The 15,586-nt window shown below is 41.4% G+C and overlaps 2 pseudogenes; one reads left to right on the forward strand and one right to left on the reverse strand.

Annotated features, from left to right (window-relative positions):
- Positions 1–6,429: 6,429 nt before the first annotated feature.
- On the forward strand, positions 6,430–7,403 carry LOC122905259 (annotated as a pseudogene).
- Positions 7,404–7,793: 390 nt separating this feature from the next.
- On the reverse strand, positions 7,794–14,611 carry LOC122905356 (annotated as a pseudogene).
- Between the last annotated feature and the right edge of the window lie 975 nt (positions 14,612–15,586).

Raw genomic sequence — 15,586 nt, forward strand, 5'->3', positions numbered from 1 at the left:
AAGAATAGCAATTCTAGAAACAGAAAAACAACCACTTTCTGAAAGGTAGGACTGGCAGAGAAGTGAATCCAAAGCGATGGGAAGATAGAACCCGGGGGGAGGGGCCGGCTCCCGGCAAGCGGCAGAGCAATGGAACACAAAATCGGGACTTTTAAAAGTCTGTTCCGCTGAGGGACATTGCTCCAGAGGCTAAACTGGGGCAAAGCCCACGAGGGGTAAACATGGCCTCAGGTCCCGCAAGGTCACAGAAGAATCGGTGGTGTCTGAGTGTCGCAGAGCTTGCAGGTATTGGAACGGGAAAGCCAGCTACAGAGACAGAGCCAAGAGTAAGCTCGCAGCTCAGGGGTACCTTGAACCGGTCGCAGACTCGGTGAGCTTGGAGCGCGGCCGGAGGTCAGGAAGACGGCAGTTACTGGGCGCGGTTCTCTGAGGGCGCACTGAGGAGTGAGGCCCCGGGCTCTCTGCTCCCCCGGGCCAGAGACCAGGAGGCCACAATTTGTATTCCCGTCCTCCAGAACTCTACAGAAAGCACACAGGGAACAAAAGCTCCTGAAAGCAAACCCGAGCGGATTACTCAGCCTGGCCCCTGGTAAGGGCGGTGCAATTCCGCCTGGGGCAAAGACACTTGAGAATCACTACACCAGGCCCCTCCCCCAGAAGATCAACAAGAAATCCAGCCAAGACCAAGTTTGCCTACCAAGGAGTACGGTTTCAATACCAAGGAGAGCAGCAGAAATCCAGAGGAGGAGAAAGCAAAGCACGGAACTCATGGCTTACTCCCTGTGATTTTTTATTCTTCCAGTTAAATTAAATTTTTTTTCTTTTTCATTTTTTTTTCTCTTCATTTGCTAAAATTTTTTTTAACTTTTACCTTTTCCTTTTTAACATTTTTAACTAGTTTATCTAATATATATATTTTTTCTCTTTTATACTTTTCTTTATTCATTTTCTTCTTTTAATTTTTCTCTTTTTTTTTCCTTTCTTTTTTTTGAACCTCTTTTTATCCCCTTTCTCCCCCCCTCATGATTTGGGATCTCTTCTGATTTGGTTAAAGCATATTTTCCTGGGGTTATTGTCCACCCTTTTAGTATTTTACTTGCTCCTTCATATACTCTTATCTGGACAAAATGACAAGGTGGAAAAATTCACCACAAAAAAAAGAACAAGAGGCAGTACCAAAGATAGGGACCTAATCAATACAGATATGATAATATGTCAGATCTAGAGTTCAGAATGGCAATTCTCAAGGTTCTAGCCGGGCTCAAAAAGGCATGGAAGATATTAGAGAGACCCTCTCGGGAGATATAAAAGCCCTTTCTGGAGAAATAAAAGAACTAAAATCTAACCAAGTTGAAATCAAAAAAGCTATTAATGAGGTGCAATCAAAAATGGAGGCTCTCACTGCTAGGATAAATGAGGCAGAAGAAAGAATTAGTGATATAGAAGACGAAATGACAGAGAATAAAGAAGCTGAGCAAAAGAGGGACAAATAGCTACTGGACCACAAGGGGAGAATTCGAGAGATAAGTGACACCATAAGACGAAAAAACATTAGAATAATTGGGATTCCAGAAGAAGAAGAAAGAGAGAGGGGAGCAGAAGGTATACTGGAGAGAATTATTGGGGAGAATTTCCCCAATATGACAAAGGGAATGAGCATCAAAACTCAGGAGGTTCAGAGAACGCCCCTCAAAATCAATAAGAATAGGCCCACACCACGTCATCTAATAGTAAAATTTACAAGCCTTAGTGACAAACAGAAAATCCTGAAAGTATCCCAGGAAAAGAAGTCTGTAACATACAATGGTAAAAATATTAGACTGGCAGCTGACTTATCCACAGAGACCTGGCAGGCCAGAAAGAGCTGGCATGATATTTTCAGCGCACTAAACGAGAAAAACATGCAGCCAAGAATACTATATCCAGCTAGGCTATCATTGAAAATAGAAGGAGAGATTAAAAGCTTCCAGGACAAACAAAAACTGAAAGAATTTGCAAACACCAAACCAGCTCTACAGGAAATATTGAAAGCGCTCCTCTAAGCAAAGAGAGAGCCTAGAAGTGGTAGATCAGAAAAAAACAGAGACAATATACAGTAACAGTCACCTTACAGGCAATACAATGGCACTAAAATCATATCTCTCAATAGTTACCCTGAATGTTAATGGGCTAAATGCCCCATCAAAAGACACAGGGTATCAGAATGGATAAAAAAACAAAACCCATCTATATATTGCCTCCAAGAAACTCATTTTAAGCCCGAAGACACCACCAGATTTAAAGTGAGGGGGTGGAAAACAATTTACCATACTAATGGACAGCAGAAGAAAGCAGGAGTGGCAATCCTTATATCAGATCAATTAGATTTTAAGCCAAAGACTATAATAAGAGATGAGGAAGGACACTATATCATACTCAAAGGGTTTGTCCAACAAGAAGATCTAACAATTTTAAATGTCTATGCCCCTAACGTGGGAGCAGCCAACTATATAAACCAATTAATAATAAAATCAAAGAAAAACATCAACAATAATACAATAATAGTAGGGGACTTTAACACACCCCTCACTGAAATGGACAGTCATCCAAGCAAAAGATCAACAAGGAAATAAAGGCCTTAAATGACACACTGGACCAGATGGACATCACAGATATATTCAGAACATTTCATCCCAAAGCAACAGAATACACATTCTTCTCTAGTGCACATGGAACATTCTCCAGAATAGATCACATCCTCGGTCCTAAATCAGGACTCAACCGGTATCAAAAGATTGGGATCATTCCCTGAATATTTTCAGACCACAATGCTCTGAAGCTAGAACTCCACCACAAGAGGAAGTTTGGAAAGAACCCAAATACATGGAGACTAAACAGCATCCTTCAAAAGAATGAATGGGTCAACCGGGAAATTAAAGAAAAATTGAAAAAAAATCGTGGAAACAAATGATCATGAAAACACCTCAGTTCAAAATCTGGGGGACACAACAAAGGCAGTCCTGAGAAGAAAATATATAGCGGTACAAGCCTTTCTTGAAACAAGAAAGGTATCAGGATCATAACCTAACCTTACACCTAAAGGAGCTGGAGAAAGAACAAAAAAGAAACCCTAAGCCCAGCAGGAGAAGAGAAATCATAAAGATCAGAGCCGAAATCAATGAAATAGAAACGAAAAAAAAAAATAGGACAAATCAACGAAACTAGGAGCTGGCTCTTTGAAAGAATTCATAAAATTGATAAACTCCTAGCCAGACTTATCAAAAAGAAAAGCGAAAGGACCCAAATAAATAAAATCATGAATGAAAGAGGAGAGATCACAACTAACGCTAAAGAAATACAAACTATTATAAGAACATACTATAAGCAACTCTACGCCAACAAATTTCACAATCTGGAAGAAATGGATGCATTCCTAGAAACATATAAACTACCACAACTGAACCAGGAAGAAATAGAAAGCCTGAACAGAACCATAACCAGTAAGGAGATTGAAACAGTCATTAAAAATCTCCAAACAAACAAAAGCCCAGGGCCAGACGGCTTCCCAGGGGAATTCTACCAAATATTTAAAGAAGAACTAATTCCTATTCTCCTGAAACTGTTCCAAAAAATAGAAATGGAAGGAAAACTTCCAAACTCATTTTATGAGGCCAGCATCATCTTGATCTGAAAACCAGACAAGGATCCCATCAAAAAAGAGAGCTATAGACCAATATCCTTGATGAACACAGATGCGAAAATTCTCACCAAAATACTAGCCAATAGGATTCAACAGTACATGAAAAGGATTATTCACCACGACCAAGTGGGATTTATTCCAGGGCTGCAAGGCTGATTTAACATCTGCAAATCAGTCAATGTGATACAACACATCAATAAAAGAAAGAACAAGAACCATATGATACTCTCAATCGATGCTAAAAAAGCATTTGACAAAGTACAGCATCCCTTCCTGATCAAAACTCTTCAAAGTGTAGGGATAGAGGGCACATACCTCAATATCATCAAACCATCTATGAAAAACCCACTGCAAATATCATTCTCAATGGAGAAAAACAGAAAGCTTTTCCGCTAAGGTCAGGAACATGGCAGGGATGTCCATTATCACCACTGCTATTCAACATAGTACTAGAAGTCCTAGCCTCAGCAATCAGACAACAAAAGGAAATTAAAGGCATCCAAATCGGCAAAGAAGAAGTCAAACTATCACTCTTCGCAGATGATATGATACTCTATGTGGAAAACCCAAAAGACTCCACTCCAAAACTGCTAGAACTTGTACAGGAATTCAGTAAAGTGTCAGGACATAAAATCAATGCACAGAAATCAGTTGCATTTCTCTACACAAACAACAAGACAGAAGAAAGAGAAATTAAGGAGTCCATCCCATTTACAATTGCACCCCAAACCATAAGATACCTAGGAATAAACCTAACCAAAGAGGTACAGAATCTATACTCAGAAAACTATAAAGTACTCATGAAAGTAATTGAGGAAGACACAAAGAAATGGAAAATTGCTCCATGCTCCTGGATTGGAAGAATAAATATTGTGAAAATGTCTATGCTACCTAAAGCTATCTACACATTTAATGCAATTCCTATCAAAGTACCATCCATCTTTTTCAAAGTAATGGAAATTTATAAAATTTATATGGAACCAGAAAAGACCTCGAATAGCCAAAGAATATTGAAAAAGAAAGCCAAAGTTGGTGGCATCACACTTCTGGACTTCAAGCTCTATTACAAAGCTGTCATCATCAAGACAGCATGGTATTGGCACAAAAACAGACACATAGATTAATGGAACAGAGTAGAGAGCCCAGAAATAGACCCTCAACTCTATGGTCAACTAATCTTCGACAAAGCAGGAAAGAATGTCCAATGGAAAAAAAGACAGCCTCTTCAATAAATGGTGTTGGGAAAATTGGACAGCCACGTGCAGAAAAATGAAATTGGACTATTTCCTTACACCACACACAAAAATAGATTCAAAATGGATTAAGGACCTCAATGTGAGAAAGGAATCCATCAAATTCTTGAGGAGAACACAGGCAGCAACCTCTTCGACCTCAGCCGCAGCAACATCTTCCTAGGAACATCGCCAAAGGCAAGGGAAGCAAGGGCAAAAATGAACTTTTGGGATTTCATCAAAATCAAAAGCTTTTGCACTGCAAAGGAAACAGTTAACAAAACCAAAAGACAACTGACAGAATGGGAGAAGATATTTGCAAACGACATATCAGATAAAGGACTAGTGTCCAAAATCTATAAAGAACTTAACAAACTCAACACCCAAAGAACAAATAATCCAATCAAGAAATGGGCAGAGGACATGAACAGACGTTTCTGCAAAGAAGACATCCAGATGGCCAACAGACACATGAAAAAGTGCTCCGTATCACTCGGCATCAGGGAAATACAAATCAAAACCACAATGAGATATCACCTCACACCAGTCAGAATGGCTAAAATCAACAAGTCAGGAAATGACAGATGCTGGCGAGGATGTGGAGAAAGGGGAACCCTCCTACACTGTTGGTGGGAATGCAAGCTGGTGCAACCACTCTGGAAAACAGCATGGAGGTTCCTCAAAATGCTGAAAATAGAACTGCCCTATGACCCAGCAATTGCACTACTGGGTATTTACCCTAAAGATACAAACGTAGTGATCCAAAGGGGCACGTGCACCCGAATGTTTATAGAAGCAATGTCCACAGTAGCCAAACTATGGAAAGAACCTAGATGTCCATCAACAGATGAATGGATCAAGAAGATGTGGTATATATACACAATGGAATACTATGCAGTCATCAAAAGAAATGAAATCTTGCCCTTTGCGACAACATGGATGGAACTACAGCAGATCATGCTTAGTGAAATAAGTCAAGCAGAGAAAGACAACTATCATATGATCTCCCTGATATGAGGAAGTGGTGATGCAACATGGGGGCTTAAGTGGGTAGGAGAAGAATAAATGAAACAAGATGGGATTGGGAGGGAGACAAACCTTAAGTGACTCTTAATCTCACAAAACAAACTGAGGGTTGCTGGGGGAGGGGGTTGGGAGAAGGGGGTTGGGGTTATGGACATTGGAGAGGGTATGTGCTTTGGTGAGTGCTGTGAAGTGTGTAAACCTGGTGATTCACAGACCTGTACCCCTGGGGATAAAAATATATGTTTATAAAAAATAAAAAAATTATTTTTTAAAAAATGAGTAAATAAGAAATTAAAAGAAAAGGAAGCACAGAGTAGGCTCCCCCGTAATTGCCACTGTGTATGCAGCAGCAGGGGTGAGTCTCCAGGCAAAATCCTGCGCTGTTACCCTAGAAAGACGGGAAATCTGGCCAGATGCGCCATACAACCTGCACAGTTCTACCTTTTTCCTAGCGAGCTGTGAGCCTGTCTGAGGGCCCTCTGGCACGACACCATGGAAGTAGTTGAGGCCACCACAGCTCAGCGGGAAACTCTGAAGTTTAATGGCACCGGTTTGGGGGATGGCCAAGGTCAGGCGGTGCAGTCTCGGGAGTGTATACCTGTTCCAGGGTCCGGGCCACACTGCAGTCAGATGAGGTGTCCCCGGACAGCAGACAGGCTGCGGAGGTTTAGTTTGCCAAGGAGCAGCCAACTGAATTCATGCCACAATCAAGGCCAGGACCTCCACCCAGAGGGAACTGCGTCACTGCCCCGGGCACAGCAGAGCTGGCAGGGACCCCTGATTCTCTAGAGACTTCAGACTCAGATTCGGACTTGAACAGTGCAACAGATTCAGATAGTTCAAGCGCCTCCTCATTCTCATCATCTTCCTCTTGTATATCACTTCCTCCGCTGCTGTCAGGTGGAAAAGATGATTGACAAACTGAGAAGGAAAATAAAAATTTTCCTCTTAAAGGATGAGTTACTCCTTAATGAGCTACCTTCTGTTGAAGAACTCACTATTATTCTGCCTGAAGATACTGTTTTAAAGATGTTTTCAGGTATTATTGAGCAATTAGTAATAATTCCATGTATGATTAAACTACCTCCAGTTAATGGAACTGTAATGTTTTTTTGAGACTGTAATTTTTAAAAGTAATCAACAGGCAGCAGGAAAGATATTTGAGATATTTGAACCTGTTGCACATCCATTTATGTGTTGCGGTTTAATTCTTCAGAGCATATTGAGAGTAAGGTATGAAAACAAAGGACACTATGCATTTTGGTCCGTCATTGAAAGACTTCACTCAGTACATATTCACAGAAATACCCAGAGTGTCTCAATCACATTTCTTAGTCCCTGCGATGTCAGTGACTCATTTGCAGAGATTACATATGACCTGGAAGAACGTACTCTCTCTCTCAGTCCCATGTAGGTCAGACCCATCCAAGGTCAAGGCTGAAATGGGCAAATCCTGTGGGGAATGATGTGAGTACCAAGTTGTGGGAAAAGGCCTGGAGAACTGGCACTTTGGCCTTCACCTTGAAAGCATCAAGGGAGAGAGGCCTGGGGCAGAAAAAGCAAGGGAGACCCTGACCAACCCTGAGAGGCTGATTGGAATCAACATGTGTCAGAGTCTCTGTCAGAGAAACTTATCTGCACAGGCTGGTCTGTAAGCTGAAACCATGAGGCCAGGATCCTACTCTCTGCTGACCTTCACCAAATAATCAGGCCCATCAGTCAACAGGTGCCATTTCACTCTGAATGTTATATACTTTATTTCAATAAATAATTTACTCTAATCCTCAGAGGACAGTCTTTCCTCATTTTAAATTTGAGAGACAGAAGCTCAACAATAGGAGAGCATGTGTCAAGGGTCATTTGGTTGTGTGGCCAAATCCTACAGGAGTCAAATCCACCTGGCACAGATGAGCTCTAAAGAGAGGGCATCAGATTGGGAGCACCAGCAATAGGAGTGCTCCAGAGATCAGACAGGCAGGAGGGGAGACAGAAATCATATTAGAACTTCTACTACAAAAAAAGGGAACTTCTGTTAGAAAGCTTTGAACATAGGCAGTAATCTCTTCGATATCAGCCACAGCAACTTCTTTCAAGATACGTCTCCAAAGGCAAAGGAAACAAAAGTGAAAATAAACTTTTAGGACTTCATCAAAATCAAAAGTTTTTGCACAGTAAAGGAAAGAGTCAAAAAAACAAAGAGGCAACCCACGGAATGGGAGAAGATATTTGCAAATGACAGTACAGACAAAAGGTTGATATCCAGGATCTATAATGAACTCCTCAAACTCAACACACACGAAACAGGCAAACATATCAAAAAATGGGCAGAAGATATGAACAGACACTTCTCCAATCAAGACATACAAATGGCTATCAGACACATGAAAAAATGTTCATCATCATTAGCCCTCAGGGAGATTCAAATTAAAACCACATTGAGATATCACCTTACACCAGTTAGAATGGCCAAAATTAACAAAACAGGAAACAACATGTGTTGGAGAGGATGTGAAGAAAGGGGAACCCTCTGACACTGTTGGTGGGAATGCAAGTTGGTGCAGCCTCTTTGGAGAGCAGTGTGGAGATTCCTCAAAAAATTAAAAATAGAGCTTCCCTAGGACCCTGCCATTGCACTCCTGGGTATTTAACCCAAAGATACAGATGTAGTGAAAAGAAGGGCCATCTGTACCCCAATGTTTATAGCAGCAATGGCCACAGTCGCCAAACTATGGAAAGAACCAAGATGCCCTTCAACGGATGAATGGATAAGGAAGATGTGGTCCATATACACTATGGAGTATTATGCCTCCATCAGAAAGGATGAATACCCAACTTTTGTAGCAACATGGACGGGACTGGAAGAGATTATGCTGAGTGAAATAAGTCAAGCAGAGAGAGTCAATTATCATATGGTTTCACTTATTTGTGGAGCATAACAAATAGCATGAAGGACAAAGGGTGTTAGAGAGGAGAAGGGAGTTGGGAGAAATTGCAAGGGGAGGTGAATCACGAGAGACTATGGACTCTGAAAAACAATCTGAGGGGTTTGAAGTGGAGGGTGGGTGGGAGGTTGGGGTACCAGGTGGTGGGTATTGTAGAGGGCACAGCTTGCATGGAGCACTGGGTGTGGTGAAAAAATAATGCATAATGTTTTTCTGAAAATAAATAAATTGGAAAAAAAAGAAAGCTTTGAACTTAAGTCTCTTAACATATTGCTTGAATTTCTTTTTATAATCTGTATGATGTCTGTGCATATTTATTAGCTGCACATTGAAAATATGTTCTGAAAGGAGTAGATGATCCAAAGAGTTCATTGTTCTGCTTGTGTTTCTCCAGTGTTCCCAGCACCATTTCTTGAAGGGACTATCCTTTTCACTGGGTGTTCTTGGCTTCCTTACCTATTATTGGCTCACCACATGTTTTGGGATTTAATTCTGGGCTCTCTATTCTGTTCTATTGATGTATATGTTGCTTTTTGTGCCATTACCACATTGTATTCTGTTACTATACCTTTGGGGTATGGTTTGAAAAGAGGAAATGTGCTACCTCCAGCGTTGCTCTCTTTTTGCAGGATTGCTTTGGCTATTTGGAGCTTCCTATGTTTCCACACAAATTCCAGAATTATTTTTTCTATTTCTATAAGAAACGTCTTTGGTATTTTGACTGAGATCTGATTGACTCTGTAATGGCTTTGTGTAATATGGTCATTTCAACAGTATTAATTCTTCAAATCATAAACATGGGATGTGTTTCCATTTGTTTGTGTCTTCAACTTCTTTCAGGAAAGTCTTGTAGTTTTCATTGTACAGGTTCTTCACTTCCCTGGTTACTTATATTCCTATTTTACTGCTTATGATGCTATTTTCCTTTTCTGATGCTTCACTGTTAGTGTAAAAGATGCCACTGATTTTTGTAAGACAATTTGTAATATGTCACTTCATGGAATCATTGATTACTTTCAACAGATTTTTTTGTTGACTCTTCAGATTTTTCTGTATGTAAGAGGATATTTACAAAGAGTGACATTTTCACATCTTCCTTCCTGATGTGGAAGGCTTTTCTTTCTTTCTCTTGCCTAATTGCTCTAGCTAGGACTTCCACTACTATATTGAATAGAGGTGGGGAGAGTGTCCTTCCTTGTTATATTCCTGTTCTTAGAGGAAATGCTTTCAATTTTTCTTCATTGACTAGAATATTTGCTGCGGGATTCCTCTAGGTAGCCTTTATTATGTAGAGGTATGCTCCTTCTATTCCCAATCTGCTAAGAGTTTTTATCATAAAAGAATGGTATATTTACTCTAATTTCTTTGGGCAACTTTTGAGATGATCATGTGATTTTTATTTTCTTGGTGTACTGAATTACATTTATTGACCTTTGTATGTTCAACTACCCTTGAATCCCACAGGTAGATCCCATTTAGCCATGGTGTCTAGTTTATTTAATGTATGAACTCAGTTTGATAACATTTTACTGAGAATTTTTCTACCTGTATTCAAGGATACTGGTTTATTGCTTTTTTGATCTGGTGTTATCCTTATCTGGTTTGCTATCCAAATAATACTGCCTTTGTAGAATGAATTTGAAATTGTTGCCTCTTCCTTAACATTCTGGAAGAGTTTGAGGAGTATTGGTATTAATTTTCCACTGCGTGTTCATTAGAATTCACTGTTGAAGACATTTGATCACAAGGTTTTCTTTTGGGAGTTTTTCGGGTTTTTTTGTTTTGTTTTGTTTTGTTATCAAATTTTTTACATTTTTTAATAAACATATAATATATTATTAGCTCCAGTGGTATAGGTCTGTGAATCGCCAGGTTTACACACTTCACAGCACTCCCCAATGTTCATAACCCCACCACTTTCTCCCTGCCCCCTTCCCCCTGGCAACCCTCAGTTTGTTTTATAAGATTAAGAGTCTCTTATGGTTTGTCTCCCTCCTGATCCCATCTTGTTTCATTTATTCTTTTCCTACCCCCCAAACCCTTCACATTGCATCTCCACTTCCTCATATCAGGGAGATCATCTGATAGTTGTCTTTCTCTGATTGACTTATTTCACTAAGAAAAATACCTTCTTGTTCTACCACATCATCACAAATAGCAAGATTTCGTTTCTTTTGATGGCTGCATAGTATTCCATTGTATATATATACCACACCTTCTTTATCCATTCATCTGTTGATGGACATCTAGGTTCTTTCCATAGTTTGGCTACTGGGGACATTGCTGCTATAAACATTTGGGTGCACATGAGCCTTTGGATCATTATGTTTTTAACCCTTAGGGTAAATACCCAGTCATGCAATTTCTGGGTCATAAGGTAGCTCTATTTTCAACTTTTTGAGGAACCTCCATGCTGTTTTCCAGAGTGGTTGCACCAGCTTGCATTCCCACCAACATTGTAGGAGGATTCCCCTTTCTCCACATCCTCACCAGCATCTGCAGTCACTCCAGCCTGGGCTGTCACATTTTCCTTACAATAACCTGGGAGTACTCTCCTGGGAGGATGATGTTGGGCCCTGAGCCATGGCAGGAACAGAGAGTCAAGTTCTGGTGGTTGAGGGCATGGGAGTCCTGTAGGCCACTAATTGGCCACTTGTCCCCTAAAAATAAAGGCCCCTCAGAAAAGCTAGGGGGTCCAACACCAGGATGGTTGATGGGCTTCCATGCTAAACTGGTCCTGCTGCTGAGACAGAGTGTGTGCACACCAGGGGGCAAACAAGTCAGAGCAGCAGTCATCAAAGAACACGCTGTGAGGAAACAGATTTCCCAGGCTGAAGTCCCTCCATGGCTGATGGTAAAATGCTTGCTCGTGCCCATTGAGCTGGGTGGGTATAATGTCCCACAGTATGGTGGGATGCCCCAAGGTTGCCCACTTGAAGGTTGCTTTGAGCAGGCCTGAGAGGACATCGCTGGATGCTGTAGAGGCTTTGGGGTAGGTGGCTGGGTGAGCAGAACCAAATTTGGGGGGCTGTATGGGTATGGAGAGAGCCTCTGGTCACTGGACAGTTTGCTGGTATCCGGGGGACACCCTGAGTGATGCAGGACAAAGCAAAGACATTGTTGTCACAAACTTTTTGGGGAGCTGCTCTTGGGTGTCAGCTGGGCCCTTGGACAAACTCAGGAGGCTGAGGAGCACATGGTGGTGGCAGGAAGGGATTCCAGTGGAAGCAACTGGGTAAGGGGAGTACACAGCACAGGAAAGGAAGCAGAGGTGGAGGAATTAGAGGATGAGAGAGCCAGAGCAATGAGTGACAGGTGGCCCAGGGAGGAGGCTAACAGTGAGGGTTGGCTATCAGAGCCTTGAACATGGGGGTGGGGACTGCTTCAGGAAGCCTAGGGGTTGGGATTGCTCAGGGAAGACCACAGGATGGGTAGCTGAGCAGGGAGTAAAGTCCAAGCTTGGTCCAGGCACTGGCTGTAGTAGTGACTAAGGTGGATCATGCTGTGTCTTCATTTGGAGGTACTGATGCCCTCACTCAGGCTGGGGTAGGCTGTCTCCTCAGGGCCCTGGGGGATGAGAAGTGCCAGGGGAAAGTGCAGCTTGGTAAGATCAGGTAGGGGGCTGGTGGAAGGACAGGCACATTGGCAGGCTGGTCAGGGAGCACATGGTGCTCTGATTAACATCAAAAATGTGTTCATTGCAGGGAGTTCAGAGGACTAAGATCAGGAAGAACATAAGGACAGCTTCCAAGCATGGCATGGTTTCAACAAATCTTGGTCAACTAACAAGTTCGCTTCAATAACAGGGACTTTGGAGTGCACTTTGCCATTCAGAAAACCTCCAGGGTGGCTGTGCAGGATGCTAGGAGGGGCGGGGCCTGGATAAGTGTCCTGAGGGCTGGGGTTCCTCACACTGGTGTGAAGGCAGAGTCAGTACTTGTCCTATTCAGTCAGATGGTAGTAGAAAGACCTGCCCCTTCTCTGCAGGGACATTGTACCAGGCACATCCTCCACCAGTTGGGCTCTGGGGGAAGAGACAAATAGACAGGACCCCAGGGAGAGCTGTCTTCATGACAGGGATAGTGAAGGAGTGGGGACACAATTTTTCTGGAATCTCTCTGTAACTTTTCCAAAGCTCCTGTTGCCCAGGGCTCCACAATGAATACAGAAGCAAGTTGAGGGGTCTCTTGGAACTCAGCCAGGTCAGGGCTCATCTGGTTATCAGTGGGCAGAGAACGGCCATAAGGAGAGTTCCTTGTGTATGCCAGTTGCAATGTGGGGGCCTGTAGCCCCCATGTGTTCCTCAACCCCAGGCTCTCTGGTGTCTATGCCTCCACTACAAGCCTGTCTTCCTGTGCTTCAGCCTCCACCTGTGCCTCTCAGATGACTAGACTGGTCTGTTCAGGTTGTCTACATCTTCCTAAGTCAGTCGTGGTCAGTTGTGTGTTTCTAGGAATGGACCCATTTCCTTTAGATATATAATTTGTTGGTATACAATTATTCATAGTCTTTCATGACTCTACATATTCCTGTCCTATCCATGGTAATAACCCTCTTTTATTTCTTCCTCTCTTTATTATATTAGCCACTGTAGAGTACTATGTCACTTTTCTTCTTAGACTAACTAACTTTTTGCCAGTTTGTGTTCATCATCTTCTGGAACCAGCTTTTAGTTTCATTGATCCTTTTGATTGTTTCTCTGGCCTCTAGTTCCTTCACTTCTGCTCTGATTTTTATTATTTCTTTCCTTTTGTTAATTTCGGGATTAATTTGATCCTCTTTTTCTAGTCATTGAAGGGTAAAGGTAGATTGTTTATTTGAGATAGCGCTCATTTTCTGTTGTTCTCAACTTCCTCTCAGAACTGCTTTTACAGCAACTCACAAAATTTGATATATTTTCATTTTCACTTTTTTGAGACCATTATTTATTTCCCTTTTGATTTCCTCTTTGACCTATTGATTGTGTTACAAACTCAGACAAGCTGAGCACCCAATGCCCAGTAAGCTAATGTCTGAGACATGGGTTTTGAGGCAAAGAAATCTTCATTATCACAAGGAAAGCCCAGTGAGAAGGCTGCCTAAAGCTGCATTCCCAAAGCTGCATTGCTCTCTGCTGGAAAAGGGACAGCCACTACTTGTTTGGGGAAGGAGGTGAATGTATGAGAGGAGAATGAGGTGATTCTGGAAACCTTGAGAGGGTGGGCCTTGAAACAATCTGGGGCTCTATATTATTCCAGAAAATAAGGCACCCCGTTCAGGATCTGGAATAATCAGGTATGTCAGATCATTTTGAGACAAATGTTTCTTTCCACTTCCCATTAGGTTCCTATAATCAGTGGGTAAACAGGGATTAGGGGTGAAAAGCAAAGTAAATGATTGATCATGCATGAGGTTAAGAGATGCAAAAATGCCCTTAGTAGGTAATTAAACATGACGTGCAGCTTAGGTACTAATGCAACTAATACAATATAGTTCTGCATAAGCTTTCAAGAGTAGTCCAAGAACCAGGTGTCTTGACTCAGTTTAAAATTTTGTCATCTCTTTCCCACATATTTTTAGGTCTACTCAGTTTCCTCTTGTTCATTTTTACTTTAGCCTTTTTTTTTAGCTTTAGTTATTTTTAATAACTTTAGCCATTGCTGTTATCATTAAGTGTTTAATGCCCTATTCTAAAATAAGTTTGCAGTTTCTGACTCTGTCTGCCAGCTTACTCAGAGTCTCTGTACCTTCATCTTTTCATTACAGTATTAAAGTTCCACTCAATAGGTCTTGGAGGCAAGACTAGTGGTGGAGAATTCCCTCAAGTTTTTTTTTGTGTGGGAAAGTCTTTATTTCTCCTTCATGTCTGAAAGATAAATCCTGGATACAGATTTCTTGTCTGGCAATATTTATGTGTCAATGCCATGAATATGTTATTCCACTCTCCTGGCCCACAGAGTTTCTGAGTGTCATCGGAAAGTGTCTTGGAGATTATTATTTTTGTATTGAGATAATAAGGTTATGTATTAACTTAAGAGACTTCTATGTCCACTTCTTTTCCCAGGATTGGGAAGCTCTCAGTCAACACTTTCGTAGTAACAACTCTGCCCCTCTTCTCCTTCTCTTCTCCTTTTGGTATACCCACTGTTCTTAACTGGCTTTCCTAATGGAGACTGGTAGCTCTTGCAAGACTTCTTCATTTTCTAAGCTTGTTTTCCTTTTAAGTAATCTCTACATGCAACGTAGGGCTCTAGGTCACAACCCAAAGATCAAGAGTCAGATGCTCCACTAACTGAAGCAGCCAGGCACCCCAGGGTTTCTTCACTTTAAAAAAATAAATAAATAAACCTTACTTCTCTTCACTTCCACCTGAATCATTTCTAGATTCCACCTTTCAGATCATGTATTCTCTCTTCCACCTGATCTGCTCTATTTCCAATGTTTTTAATGCATTCTTCATCTCATTTACTGAGTTCAGCTCCAGAATTTTCTCTTTGGTTCTTTTTTAGAAATTCAGTCTCTTGTGTAAAGTACTTCTTCTACCCATTCATTTTATTACTGAGTTCATTGAATTGCCTGATTCTCTTGTATCCTGTTGAATTCTGTTCTGGCAGCTATTTTGAATTCCCTATTACTTAGATCACAATCTTCTGTAAATGTAGGCTTGGTGGCTGGAGAACTGTCATTTTCTTTTAGCAAAACCATATTACCATGATTTTTCATGTTCT

The sequence above is a fragment of the Neovison vison genome, chromosome 1 (genome assembly GCF_020171115.1).
Source record: "Neovison vison isolate M4711 chromosome 1, ASM_NN_V1, whole genome shotgun sequence".
Classification (NCBI taxonomy): Eukaryota; Metazoa; Chordata; class Mammalia; order Carnivora; family Mustelidae; genus Neogale; species Neogale vison.